Here is a 12,774-nt window from a genome sequence, read left to right as displayed (position 1 = left end):
GACTCTCAACCACTGCGCCACCAGGGAAGCCCCCATCTAGAGTATTTTTTATTTCATTTATTTTGTTGTTCATCATTGCTTGTTTCATCTTTAGATCTTCTAGGTCCTTGTTACATGTTTCTTGCATTTTCTCTCTTCTATTTCCAAGATTTTGGATCATCTTTACTATTATAATTCTGAATTCTTTTTCAGGTAAACTGCCTATTTCCTCTTTGTTAGGTCTGGTGGGTTTTTATCTTGCTCCTTCATCTGCTGTGTGTTTTTCTGTCTTCTCATTTTTCTTATCTTACTGTGTTTGGGGTCTCCTTTTTGTAGGCTCCAGGTTTGTAGTTCCCGTTGTTTTTGGTATCTGTCCCCAGTGGCTAAAGTTGGTTCAGTGGGTTGTGTAGGCTTCCCGGTGGAGGGGACTAGTGCCTGTGTTCTGGTGGATGAGGCTGGATCTTGTCTTTCTGGTGGGCAGGTCCACGTCTGGTGGTGTGTTTTGGGGTGTCTGTGGACTTATTATGATTTTTTAGGCAGCCTCTCTGCTAATGGATGGGGTTGTGTTCGTGTCTTGCTAGTTGTTTCGCATAGGGTGTCCAGCACTGTAGCTTGCTGGTCGTTGAGTGAAGCTGGGTGCTGGTGTTGAGATGGAGATCTCCGGGAGATTTTCGCCATTTGATATTATGTGGAGCTGGCAGGTCTCTTCTGGACCAGTGTCCAGAAGTTGACTCTCCCACCTCAGAGGCACAGCACTAACTGCTGGCTGCAGCACCAAGAGCCTTTCATCCACATGGCTCAGAATAAAAGGGAGAAAAAGTAGAAAGAAAGAAAGAGCGGAAGGAAGAAGGGAGGGAGGGAGGGAGGGATGAAGGAAGGAAGGAAGGAAGGAAAGAAAAAAAAGATAAAACAAGATAAAGTAAGATAAAATAAAATAGAGATATTAAAATAAAAAATTATTATTAAGAAAAAACAAATTTTTAAAGAAAAAAATAAAATACAAAATGGACGGATAGAACCCTAGGACAAATGGTGGAAGCAAAGCTATACAGAAAAAATCTCACATAGAAGCATATACATACACACTCACAAAAAGAGGAAAAAGGGAAAAAATAATAAATCTTGCTCTCAAAATCCACCTCCTCAGTTTGGGATGCTTTGGGTACATCAAGTTGATTGTGGAGCTTTAATCCGCTGCTTCTGAGGCTGCTGCAAGAGATTTCCCTTTCTCTTCTTTTTTCTCACAGCTCCCGGGGCTCAGCTTTGGATTTGGCCCCGCCTCTGCGTGTACGTCGCCTGAGGGCGTCTGTTCTTCGCTCAGACAGGACGGGGTTAAAGGAGCAGCTGCTTCAGGGGCTGTGGCTCACTCAGCCTGGGGGAAGGGAGGGGTACGGAGTGCAGGGTGAGCCTGCGGCAGCAGACGCCAGCAGGACGTTGCACCAGCCTGAGGCACGCCATGCGTTCTCCCGGGGAAGTTGTCCCTGTATCACGGGACCCTGGCAGTGGCGCGCTGCACAGGCTCACCGGAAGGGGGTGTGGATAGTGACCTGTGCTCGCACACAGGCTTCTTGGTGGCGGCAGCAGCAGCCTTAGCGTCTCATGCCCGTCTCTGGGGTCCGCGCTTTTAGCCGCGGCTCGCGCCTGTCTCTGGAGCTCCTTTAAGCAGCGCTCTTAATCCCCTCTCCTCATGCACCAGGAAACAAAGAGGGAAGAAAAAGTCTCTTGCCTCTTTGGCAGGTCCAGACTTTTCCCCGGACTCCCTCCCGGCTAGCCGTGGTGCACTAACCCCCCTGCAGGCTGTGTTCAAGCCGCCAACCCCAGTCGTCTCCCTGTGCTCCAACCGAAGCCCAAGCCTCAGCTCCCAGCCTCGCCCGCCCCAGCGGGTGAGCAGACAAGCCTCTCGGGCTGGTGAGTGCCGGTCGGCACCGATCTTCGGTGTGGGAATCTCTCCGCTTTGCCCTCCGCACCCCTATTGCTGTGCTCTCCTCTGTGGCTCCGAAGCTTTCCCCTCTGCCACCCGCAGTCTCCACCCACGAAAGGACTTCCTAGTGTGTGGAAACCTTTCCTCCTTCACAGCTCCCTCCCACTGGTGTAGGTCCCGTCCCTATCCTTTTGTCTCTGTTTATTCTTTTTTCTTTTGCCCTACCCAGGTACGTGGGGACTTTCTTGCCTTTTGGGAGGTCTGAGGTCTTCTGCCAGCGTTCAGTAGGTGTTCTGTAGGAGTTGTTCCACGTGTAGATGTATTTCTGGTGTATCTGTGGGGAGGAAGGTGATCTCCGCGTCTTACTCTTCCGCCATCTTCCCCAGTGATCTCCACCAATATTTTATTATAACTTTAAACGGAGTATAGTCTAGAAAAATACTAAATCACTATGTTGTATACCTGAAACTAATTTAATATCATAAATCAACCATACTTCAACAAAAAAGAAAAAGAAAAAGGACATCTGAGGATTCTGAGATTCCAGGAATGGACAGGGAAAAACAATCCATAGGAAGCTCAGACTAGGGTGAAAAATGTACGTCCATTTACTTAATTCCTTTCTGTCCACTAAACCTTCATTCCGATCATGCTAAATCTCTATATGCTAACTTCTCTTAGGACTAGGTATGAAATAGAATTCAAATTCCCAGAGTGAGAATGAAACTTTAAAAAGTTGTAATAGAACAAAAAGCAAGCAGTAATGTCAAGAAGCTTGTTAGAAAGGAACCTTACCGTTCACTCTCCAGAGAAAGGATTCATTAGTAAATCCTCAAAATGTACAGGGTTCAATTCACTACATAATGTTAAAGCCCCCAAATAAATCGATGAATATGACATGGTTAGTGCTCTCAAGTAGCATACAGATATTTATTAAGTGCTTACTATGTACTAGGCACTGTTCTAAATGCTTTCATGTATTCGGCATTTAACCTTCATTATAATATTATGATGTAGGTATTGCTATTATCCCTTTTCTACAAACGAGGAAATACGTATTAACCCAGAGAATATTTAACCCAGACAGGTTAAATAATTTGCCCTCAATTACAAAACTAGAAATTTTGACAGTCTTGCTTCAGAGCACATGCTCTTAGCCATTGTGACATATATTTAGGAAAAGAAAATTAAAGAAGCCTACATACACTGACCATATTTTGTGTATTTTCTAAGACTGTTCTGACTTCAAATATTCTGTACTGTTGTCAGATTACTTGCTCCCATTTTGGCTGGGGAAAAAAGTTATTTGCAGGAGGAATGTACATAACAAATTTATATATCTGATATTTAAACTCAACAAAACACCATCGCATGATACATTTAGCTGTGCTTCAGTCGTTGTTCATTAGTAGATCATTTAGCTGTATATTAGTAGTGTCTGTGAACAACACATGGCTGTAAAAAGAGCCATTTCACTGCATAGAAATAGTCAAAATTATTTACAGTGATTTTGAGGCAATCTTAAGTCCTACAATATCACTAAGAAATTTGAAGGTTGGTCACTTCTAGTGAAAACAAACTACCAGTCTCCGAACCATAAAATCACTAATATTATAAATTGTTTTGGATTTTACTACCATTGTAATTATCAAGACTAGTACAGAAACTGCTTTGATAAAGTCATGTTCAACTTTTACAACTGGTATATACTTAGAGAAAAAGAGTATGAATATCACTTTCATAAATACTTTAAGATGCTGCCTATCAAGGTCTCAACTGCAAATAATAGCCATTAGATTTTAAGGAAATCTTCATAGGAAATATAAATTTAAAATGATGTTACTGCTAATACTTACAATAAGTATAAAAATGACAGTGTGAAAATACAATTTTTCCTTTCTTTGCGGTCATATATGATTTGATTTCAGATCGACTTTATAGTTGTGCCTAATTTCAATCTTTTTCCTGACAATTTTCCCCATTAATGCTGCTTTACTTTTGATCACATGCCCCATAAATCTATATTCCAGAAAAGCAGCTTATTTAGCAGAAAACTCCAAGGTTTTTGTACTTGTCAAGAAGTTAACCTCCTAAGGAAAAACCCAACACACACACATACAATTCACTTGCTTTTAGGCTAAAGGCAGTCAATTGTTTCAAAATGCAATAGTACTTTCAGGTCTAGACCTGCAGTAAGTCCATCAGAAAAGTACTTGGAAAAGGATGATCTGTCAAAGAAAAGCCACAGAAATCTGCTTAGCTTGTTGAAAAATGAGTACATACTCAAAATAACTCTAAATAATACCTCATTACCTGAACAGTTTGCTGGTTAAAAACTATTCAAAAGTTGAAGGTAATTTGAACATTCATAGAAACAACAAATCAGTAGCATATACACCATTGTTTTCTGACAAGGACAATTATTTTTGTCATCTTTTCATATATCTGTCTGCACAATAGAGGATACATCTAGAAAAAAGAGGGTTACTATGCCTCTGGAATTATGTTTCTAAGATTAGAACATATTTTCTGAAAACCATCTAGTGGGATGGGTTACCAAAGGAAAGTATGGAACATATTTTCCTAGAAGTCTTTAACTAAAGTAAAGATGGTTGCCAATGGCTATTAAGGGTGCTGTGACAGGTTTTCTGGCCTTCATAACCCTGGCAACTGGTGTGCAATGGATGATCTACTCTCAATGCCTGTCAGTCGCTTACTGGCAATGCCTTTGCCAGTAACCAAAATGGCCATGCCTGTACAACTTTGATCCTCCAAAGTCACTGAAGCTTTCAGAAAGAAAGAAAGAAAATCTTTGCAGTCCATTCTTTTCTGATGGCAGCTTTTCTCTGTCACAGAATTTCACAAAGGGCCTTCAAATATGTGCAAATTTATAAAAAGGCAGAAAAAAAGATTTTTGCTTCTGAAGATACAACAAACTGAGATAGGACCATCTTCCCTCTAGGGAGTGGCTTAACTTACTCTTCCCTGAAATCAGAAATAGGCTTTAGGACTTCCCTGGTGGTGCAGTGGTTAAGAATCTGCCTGCCAATGCAGGGGACACGGGTTCAATCCCTGGTCCGGGAAGATCCCACATGCCACGGAGCAACTAAGCCCGTGCACCACATCTACTGAGCCTGCGCTCTAGAGCCCGTGATCCGCAACTACTGAACCCCATGCGCCTAGGGCCTGTGCTCCACAACAAAAGAAGCCACTGCAATGAGAAGCCCATGCACCACAACGAAGAGTAGCCCCCGCTTGCCACAACTAGAGAAAGCCCATGTGCAGCAACAAAGACCCAACACAGCCAAAAAAATAAATTAAAAAATTAAAATAAAAAAAAAGAAAGAGACTTTAAAATGCTAGGAATCTCATAGCATTTTGGAGTTGTAAAGAACCTTAGAAATTTTGCAGGTAAAGAAAAGTGCTAAAAGGTAAAGACTAACGCCAAAGAGCTAGTTAATAGTTCAATATAGAACCTAGATTTTCAGACTCTTGACCCAATGTTCTTTTAGGACACGGCTTCTCCTAATCTATCAATCTTTGTTTAAAATGTCTACAAACATCAGTAGAAATATGCACTAGTTAACAACTTATAGAAATGTGTTTCCTATCTACTTCAAATCTATATTCAGTAAATGATCAACTAAGACTGGCACAGCAATTTATATACTTTTCAGATAGTTTAAAATATATAGCTACTAATTGACAGAAAGATATGAAAAGTGTTTTGATTCCCAATTATGATTCTACTGCAAAAATATCACTTACTGATCACCTACTTTTGGGTACTATGCTACGTGCTGAGGATATAAGAATGGACACAAACATGGTCTCCTCCTGTTAAAAAATTTATGCTTAAAACTATCTTCATAATATTGCTTTAAATCTCTACAGTACTTTATAAGATGTATCTCTCCACTGAATCTTACTAATTCTTGGTGAGTATGGCAAGAGAGTTATGATCAGAACAGAATGATTCTATCCTAGTGTAGCTTTTTTCACATCACAACACTGACTTATTTGGCTTCCACTACACAAATATTTAAAATCTGAAGTGTAGCAGATAAGTATGGCCTGTAAAAATTCTTACTTTTTTTTTTCTTTTAAAATCCCACACTTATTTCAAATGGCAATGCTGGCCCTGATACAGAGACTCCTTTGTAACAATTCCAATTATATATTAAAAGTTACTAAAACTTAACCTCTTATAAATGAGTGCAATTTAGATAAACTATCAAGCTAACTAGCAAAATGATACAGAAGAAATGAGTGTTTAATTGTCAGACCAAATACGAAATATGTTATTCTTGTACTACGTATAAATTTAAAATAATGATTAATATGTACACATTTCCCCATGAATAATTTTATGCAATTTGGATCATTTAAATTATGTCATTAATTATATGAATTATTAGCAAGCAACATTATAATTCCTATTGTATCATTGCAGAAAGAGAGGCAAAGATGTGATACAGTCTGCCTCCTCTCCCCCTTACACAAACACAAAGTAGCAGTTTGGGATTGGAATTTAGTCTTTCAGCCATCGAGACCACAGCACCATAATCCATACTAAAAACAGTTTCACTGTAAGAAATATTAAACTTGAAGAAAAAACTCTAAACCACCACTTTTACTATAAATTTATAAACTTTTTGTTGAAGCATTTTAACTTTAAACTCCCCAAACTGTATAGTTGAGGAGAGGGAGAGAGAACATCTAAAAATTCCTTAACCAGCATCAACTGATTCATGTTAATAAAGGATTAAATGTGAATAATATAAATGTCCATAAAACGTTATCAGTATATCTAAGGTTGAATAACCTTTCTGAATGATGGAAATCTCCAGCCTTTAAATCGAATCCTCAGACTCCACTGTGTGTTCCCTCATGCTTCCTTTTTTACACACTTAAGACTTCAGTTTCTCCTACCCGCTATTTTTAATTTTTATTACAGTACTTTTTCTAAAAAGATAATAAAGTTCACTTTAAACATAAACTTAAGGGAGAACTCAGACAAGTCAATTTGCTTTATACAAAAATAAGACTTGTATCCAGAAACTTCAGCAGAGATACTATTACATTGTATGTAAGGTAACTCTATTACCAAATAAATGAAGGTTAAAATAACCATATAAAATTAAGATACATGGCTCCCAAATAGAGAAAGATATCAATAACTTCAGTCTGCTGATATCTGTAACCACTTCTGATATTGAGAACAATATTCTGAAATTGGTCCTGACCAGAAGTATACTCCCTGTATCTCCTAGAAATTACTAAATAAATGTTCCTGAATTTTAAGGTCTGGCAAACAGAGGTTTCACCAAAATCTCTGGGTCTTCTTTTGTAAATCATCCTTAGTTTTAATCTGTCCATTCTTTTGGAATGGTCAAGTCTGATTTTACTTATCTTTGGAGATGGCATAAGGTCATCAGTTTAGATTCTTCCTTCCTCCATATTATGTATTATGGATGTATAGATAGCTTGACACTTGCTATCCTGTCATGGTTCAAACTTCTAGGTATAATTCTTTCCCAAGCAGGTTGACTAACACCTGGATGTTTTGACAGTGGAATAAGGTTCTAAGAAAATGAAACTAAAAGCCACGTGGTTTTTGGTCCCTAGTCATATCTGTAGAGCTAGCAGTCAGCAAAGTGGAAAACAGGATTTATTACATAAACTGTCTTTTTTCTTATCTCAAATAAGTCCAATCATGAGATCTAACACCTTTTAAGGGGAAAGGAAATGAACATGTTTTAAACATCTGATCCAGGACAAAAACTTTCTTGGATCTATATTATCTCATTTAATTCAACAACAACAACAACAAGTCTGTTGAGTAGTAATTACTCCCATTATACACATTAGGAAATCTGTCCAAAGTAATCCTGCCAGTAAGTATAGAAGCCAGGTTTTGATTCAAGCAGGTTCAGATTTTCCAAAGTCAATATTTTTAGTACTCATAGGATTTTAAGGCAAGATCACTGAGTACCATGTAGAACATCCAGTACAATTCCTCTATGTTACAGATGAGGAAACTGAGGCCCCAAAAGATTGAGACTTGCCCAAGGTCACACACTTGTGGTGAGGCTGGGATTTGAATCCATATCTCCTGATTTCCAGCACAGTTCTGTGTATAATTATTTGTGTGTGTGTGTGTGTGTGTGTGTGTGTGTGTGTGTGCTTGAGGTTGAGTATCACTCTTGATATAATTTATATGTAATTTAGAACATCTCAACTGTCTCCAAATAAAATTCATATGTGTGGCAGGTGCAGGGATGTACATATTTAGTGACCAAAAATAATAAATGTGTTTGACAAGAATAAAAGCTTAATTGGCATTTATAAATTATTACATGTTGTAAAGAAGTCTGTTGTCAATATATTTATTTATTCAGTGAATAACTGCCTATTATGTACTGGCTACTGTGCTTGGCAATGAGAATACAACTGTATATAAGATAGAGCCCCTCTCCTTCTCATGATTTACATCTTGGTGGAGGATACCAACAAATAAATTGGCAATTACCAATGCAGAGTCAATGCTATGACAGAGGAGTACAAGATATTATGGGAACAGGAAGCAAGGGCACCTAACCCAGACTAGACTTTTCAAAGGAGTTGATATGAAAGAAGAGTAGGAATCAACCAGTTAAGGAAAGGGTATGAAATATGCAAATGTTTCAGGAAAAGCAAACAGCATTTGCACATGAAGCAGGAAAAGGCCAAGTGAGCTGGAGGAGGAGGAGGAAGAGATGAACCTAGAGAGAGAAGCAAGAAACAAATCATATAGGTCTTCGAAAGCAAGGGCTTTACAATCGTGTCTATTAGAATTACCTGGGGAACCTAAAAACAAATAAACAGATGTCTGGGGTCCCTCTCAGACCAATTAAATCAGAATCTCTAGGAATGAGACCCCAGCACTGATATTTTTAAAAAGCTAACTAGATGATACTAATATGTGGCCAGGATCAAAAACCACTGTTTAAGCTATATGGGAAATTAAACATATACATTTATTACTGCAAATAAGGGAAAAGGTGATCTTAGTATCTCTGGGCCCTAGTTTCTTTACCTATTAAAAAGCAGGCTGGAGCAGGTTAGAGGTAGCATGATAAAATGAAAGGAGTCAAAAGCATTAGTTTTGTCAATGAGTTGTCACCTGACATCTGTCTGACCTTAGATTAAAATGTCATTTCTCAGAGACAGTAATACTGCCTTCTCTACAGGGCTGTTGTGTAGCTCAAGATAAATATATTTAATAAAATAGCTCAATAACTATGCTAATAAAATATAAACCATAGTTTTCCAAGATTTATGCTTCTAAAGTTGCACAATTTTAAAGATTATAAATATTTTCACCAGAGATAAAATCTTTTATGATGCTTAAGAAACACATTTCATTTAAAGAATCACCCCCACCTTGAAGTTCAAGATATTTAAATAATAGAGAACTGATCCTTTTAATACTATTTTAGTTTCTAAAGAGATCAAACGGGATTAAGTTAGCCCTTTGTAAATAAACAGATCAACAGAGCAAAATGCCCTTTAAATGGTAATAGCTAATGTTAAAAATTCTTTATTCAGTAAAGGGCACTAATAAGGAAAGTTATACACAAAGTAAACTGTTTTAGGAAATGTATGATCTACCTTATCATATATGTATTTAATTTATAAATTTACTTTTTTTTTTTAAGGGAATACTTATTTGGGATGGAGAGGATCTTCCACTGACAGGAAGGAAGCTCTGCCTCAAGAAGGGCTGTTCCATCCAGAGCCAGGCAAAGCCACTGCTCTTTTATAGTCTCACTTTCACATATATCTTGCCCATGAGAATATACACTTTCACGTGGTAATTTTGGGGTTTAAGTACAGCATTTGTATTTAGTGATCTCTCTTTAATGCTCTACCCAATTTACTTAAAATTGAAAAAAAAACTTTAGACATATAAAAACACTGTTCTGCATTTATATGTGGTTCATTTTTAACTCTTCAACTGAAACTGATAGGAATGCCTTTCAAACTTTATATTCATAGTCAATGATAAACTATTAATATTCATTCACCTTCATTTCATGATGCTATTACTACTACGATGTGCTATCACTTCTTTCAATGACCTATTTTGTGATTTTAATAGGAAAGCACTCTATTTTACAATGATGAAAAACCCACAAGAAACTTTTGAAAAAAGTTATGGATGAAATTTAATTTTATCCAAAAACGTGAAATGAGAAAACTTAGAAAACAAAACATTGCTATTACTACTACGATGTGCTATCACTTCTTTCAATGACCTATTTTGTGATTTTAATAGGAAAGCACTCTATTTTACAATGATGAAAAACCCACAAGAAACTTTTGAAAAAAGTTATGGATGAAATTTAATTTTATCCAAAAACGTGAAATGAGAAAACTTAGAAAACAAAACAAAACACGAACACACACACACACACACACACACACACACACACACACACACTGGGCCCTCTTCAGATAATTTTGGCTGATGACACTGCAGAACAGTTAATCTAATAATTAAAATTTTCCAGGACATGTGATGTTTAGATAGAGGTCTATGCTGTCAACCAGAATTCAATGCTTCAGTTAAAAAATGTTAAAACTTGAATACACAAACATATTAACAAATTCTTACACTGCAATTGCTTCTGGAGTTCATTAATAAAGACGTGTTCTGATTTATACAAATTAAATTAGCAATATGGTATCTTAAGTATTTTGCAGGTCTTTCCTTAACAACACGCAATCCAGCAAATAAACAAATTTTGTACGGTGCAATGTAAGCAAATACCCAGAGAACCCATCTTCTGAGCAGGAAAACATGCGATCAGTACTGCCCACAGTAGTTCAAATGTGGCCGCAGTTAACTACCGACGACTTGAGTTACCAGGAGTTCACCTACCCAAGTTTTCTAGAGGTTCTCCCAGGCCTCACAAACTACGATTCAAAACATCATCTCGCAAACCCATGTCCTGCATGTGCACAAAGGCGCAGTGCTGGAATGAGGAAGCTTCACCAAACAAAATCACAACTCTACTTCACTAAAGAATATGTAGGCTGTTTTTACAGAGCCCCCTCTTGTTGCGCTCCCTTTACCCTTTACATAACTACGTAAACAGCTCCCCAATTACTGACATCCAAGAAAAGAGCTTTCGATTCCTAAGTCTGGTAACTAGCCACCATCACCACTATTCCTTTTGCATCCTAAAATAAATCCCTCAAACCGCGATCAAAACACACTGGTCGAACGTCTGGTGTTGACACAGCCCAATCCTGGGCGCTACCCTACCTTTCCGAGCCACTTAGGAGCTATGCAGCAGGCACCACATAATAGAATTAGTAAAGGCACAAATCACGAGACAACGTCTCAGGTCTATGAATGAAAGATCCAATACGTTTGACTGTCTCGGTTAAGACGAAAACAACAACTTCGAGAGGAAGGGTGGGAGGAGAACAGCAGGGTGGGGGGAGGTTTTCCTTCCAAGCCCCAGCCGGGCGATTTAAACCCAGTATGAGGCAAACGCAGGGTCGCCGGGCTGGCGGGGCCGGAGTCCTCGGGCGTGACAGCCCCTCAGGAACAGCTCGCGGCTCGGCGCCGGGATCCCTCACGCCGCGGTGCTCGCGGGCCGGGTGGATGTGCAAGGGCGAGGGGGACCGAGCCACCGCGGCCGGGGCGGAGGCCCTGGGCGCACTTCCTCAGTCCTAGCCGCCCCATCCCCAAAAATGGGAGAGGAAGGAAACGAGGAGCGAGGCTGCAGCCAGAGGGAGAAAAGAGGGAGCGGCGAACCCTCGCCTCTGCATCTGGGTGAGGCCAGCAGCAGGCGGGGGAGAGAGAGCGGCGATCGCAGCGAACTCCGATGCGGGCCGACGCTGAGAGAAACGACCGGCAGGCAGCCCCCGCCCAAGACGAGCACCCACCCGGCCCCATCCCGACCGCGCCCGCTCCCGGCCAGTCCGCGTTCTACTCACGCTTGGGGCTCCTCGAGGCTCCGCGGCTCTAACCGCATTGGGTCCCAGCCCCGCGGGCGGCGGCGGCGGCGGCGGCGGCGCCGAGGGAGAGGTGAGCGGGCGGCACAGCCCCCGCCTCCCGGCCCCTCTCCCTCGCCGCTCCGGAGCTGCCCGGCCGGGCCCGAGCCCTGCCTCGCCGGCGGCCCCAGCCCCAGCGGCCCGGCGGCAGCAGCCCGAGACCTCAGCGGCCGCAGCGGCGGCACCGGAACTGCCGCTTTCTCCTTCTCGTTGCTTCTCCTCGCTAGCCCCAGCCACACGCCCCCGCCCCCGTCTCCTTTCTCTGTCACCCCTGTTTTTTTCCTTTTGTTTCCAGAATAAACTTTATTGGTCTCTTTTTCCGCTCACATCGTGTAAACAAACAACGAACTCTTCCCCACCCCCTCGACTCCCCCCTCCTCGGGCAGAGGAGGGTGAGAGCTGAGGAGGGGCCAAGCCTACTATGCCCCGGAAGCAGATGAGCAAATGAAGGGAAGTGAAACTGCGGAGACCAGGAGTGGGAAGTGGGTAAATCGGGTAACAGTGTGCCACTGCGCTTGCGCTTTGGTGTTGTTCCTGAAGCTGGGGTGGCGTTATGGGTGCTTTTCTGGCGCGCTGGTATTTAATGCTGTTGTCTTTTGCAGTAGTGAGGCTGTTTCGTCATCCTGTGGCGGCATATGTGTCGTACATCTGTTTCTACGAGCGAGAGATACAGAGAGGAGTACTGGGAGGAAGCGGGTCCATTCACTTTTACGCCCGTAGAGGAAATGAGATTTCCTCTAGTTTAGGGGCGAGGGAAGGGGTTGTGGTGGCTAACCGCCTCTGTCAGTGGCTAACCAGAATTGGATATCAATACTAGAAACAAC

General features: G+C 40.8%; 1 protein-coding gene across 1 annotated transcript in view; it reads right to left on the bottom strand.

The window, feature by feature from the left end:
• Positions 1 to 12,286, bottom strand: part of PIK3CA (phosphatidylinositol-4,5-bisphosphate 3-kinase catalytic subunit alpha) — a 108,206-nt gene extending 95,920 nt beyond the window's left edge. Inside the window, 1 exon segment of the mRNA XM_024755104.1 lies at positions 11,894 to 12,286. The gene's annotated coding sequence lies outside the window, so the exon portion shown is untranslated.
• Positions 12,287 to 12,774: the final 488 nt, after the last annotated feature.

Source organism: Neophocaena asiaeorientalis, unplaced genomic scaffold (assembly GCF_003031525.2).
Source record: "Neophocaena asiaeorientalis asiaeorientalis breed wild unplaced genomic scaffold, Neophocaena_asiaeorientalis_V1.1 scaffold188, whole genome shotgun sequence".
Taxonomy (NCBI): domain Eukaryota; kingdom Metazoa; phylum Chordata; class Mammalia; order Artiodactyla; family Phocoenidae; genus Neophocaena; species Neophocaena asiaeorientalis.
This window is presented reverse-complemented; position numbering and strand designations above follow the sequence as displayed.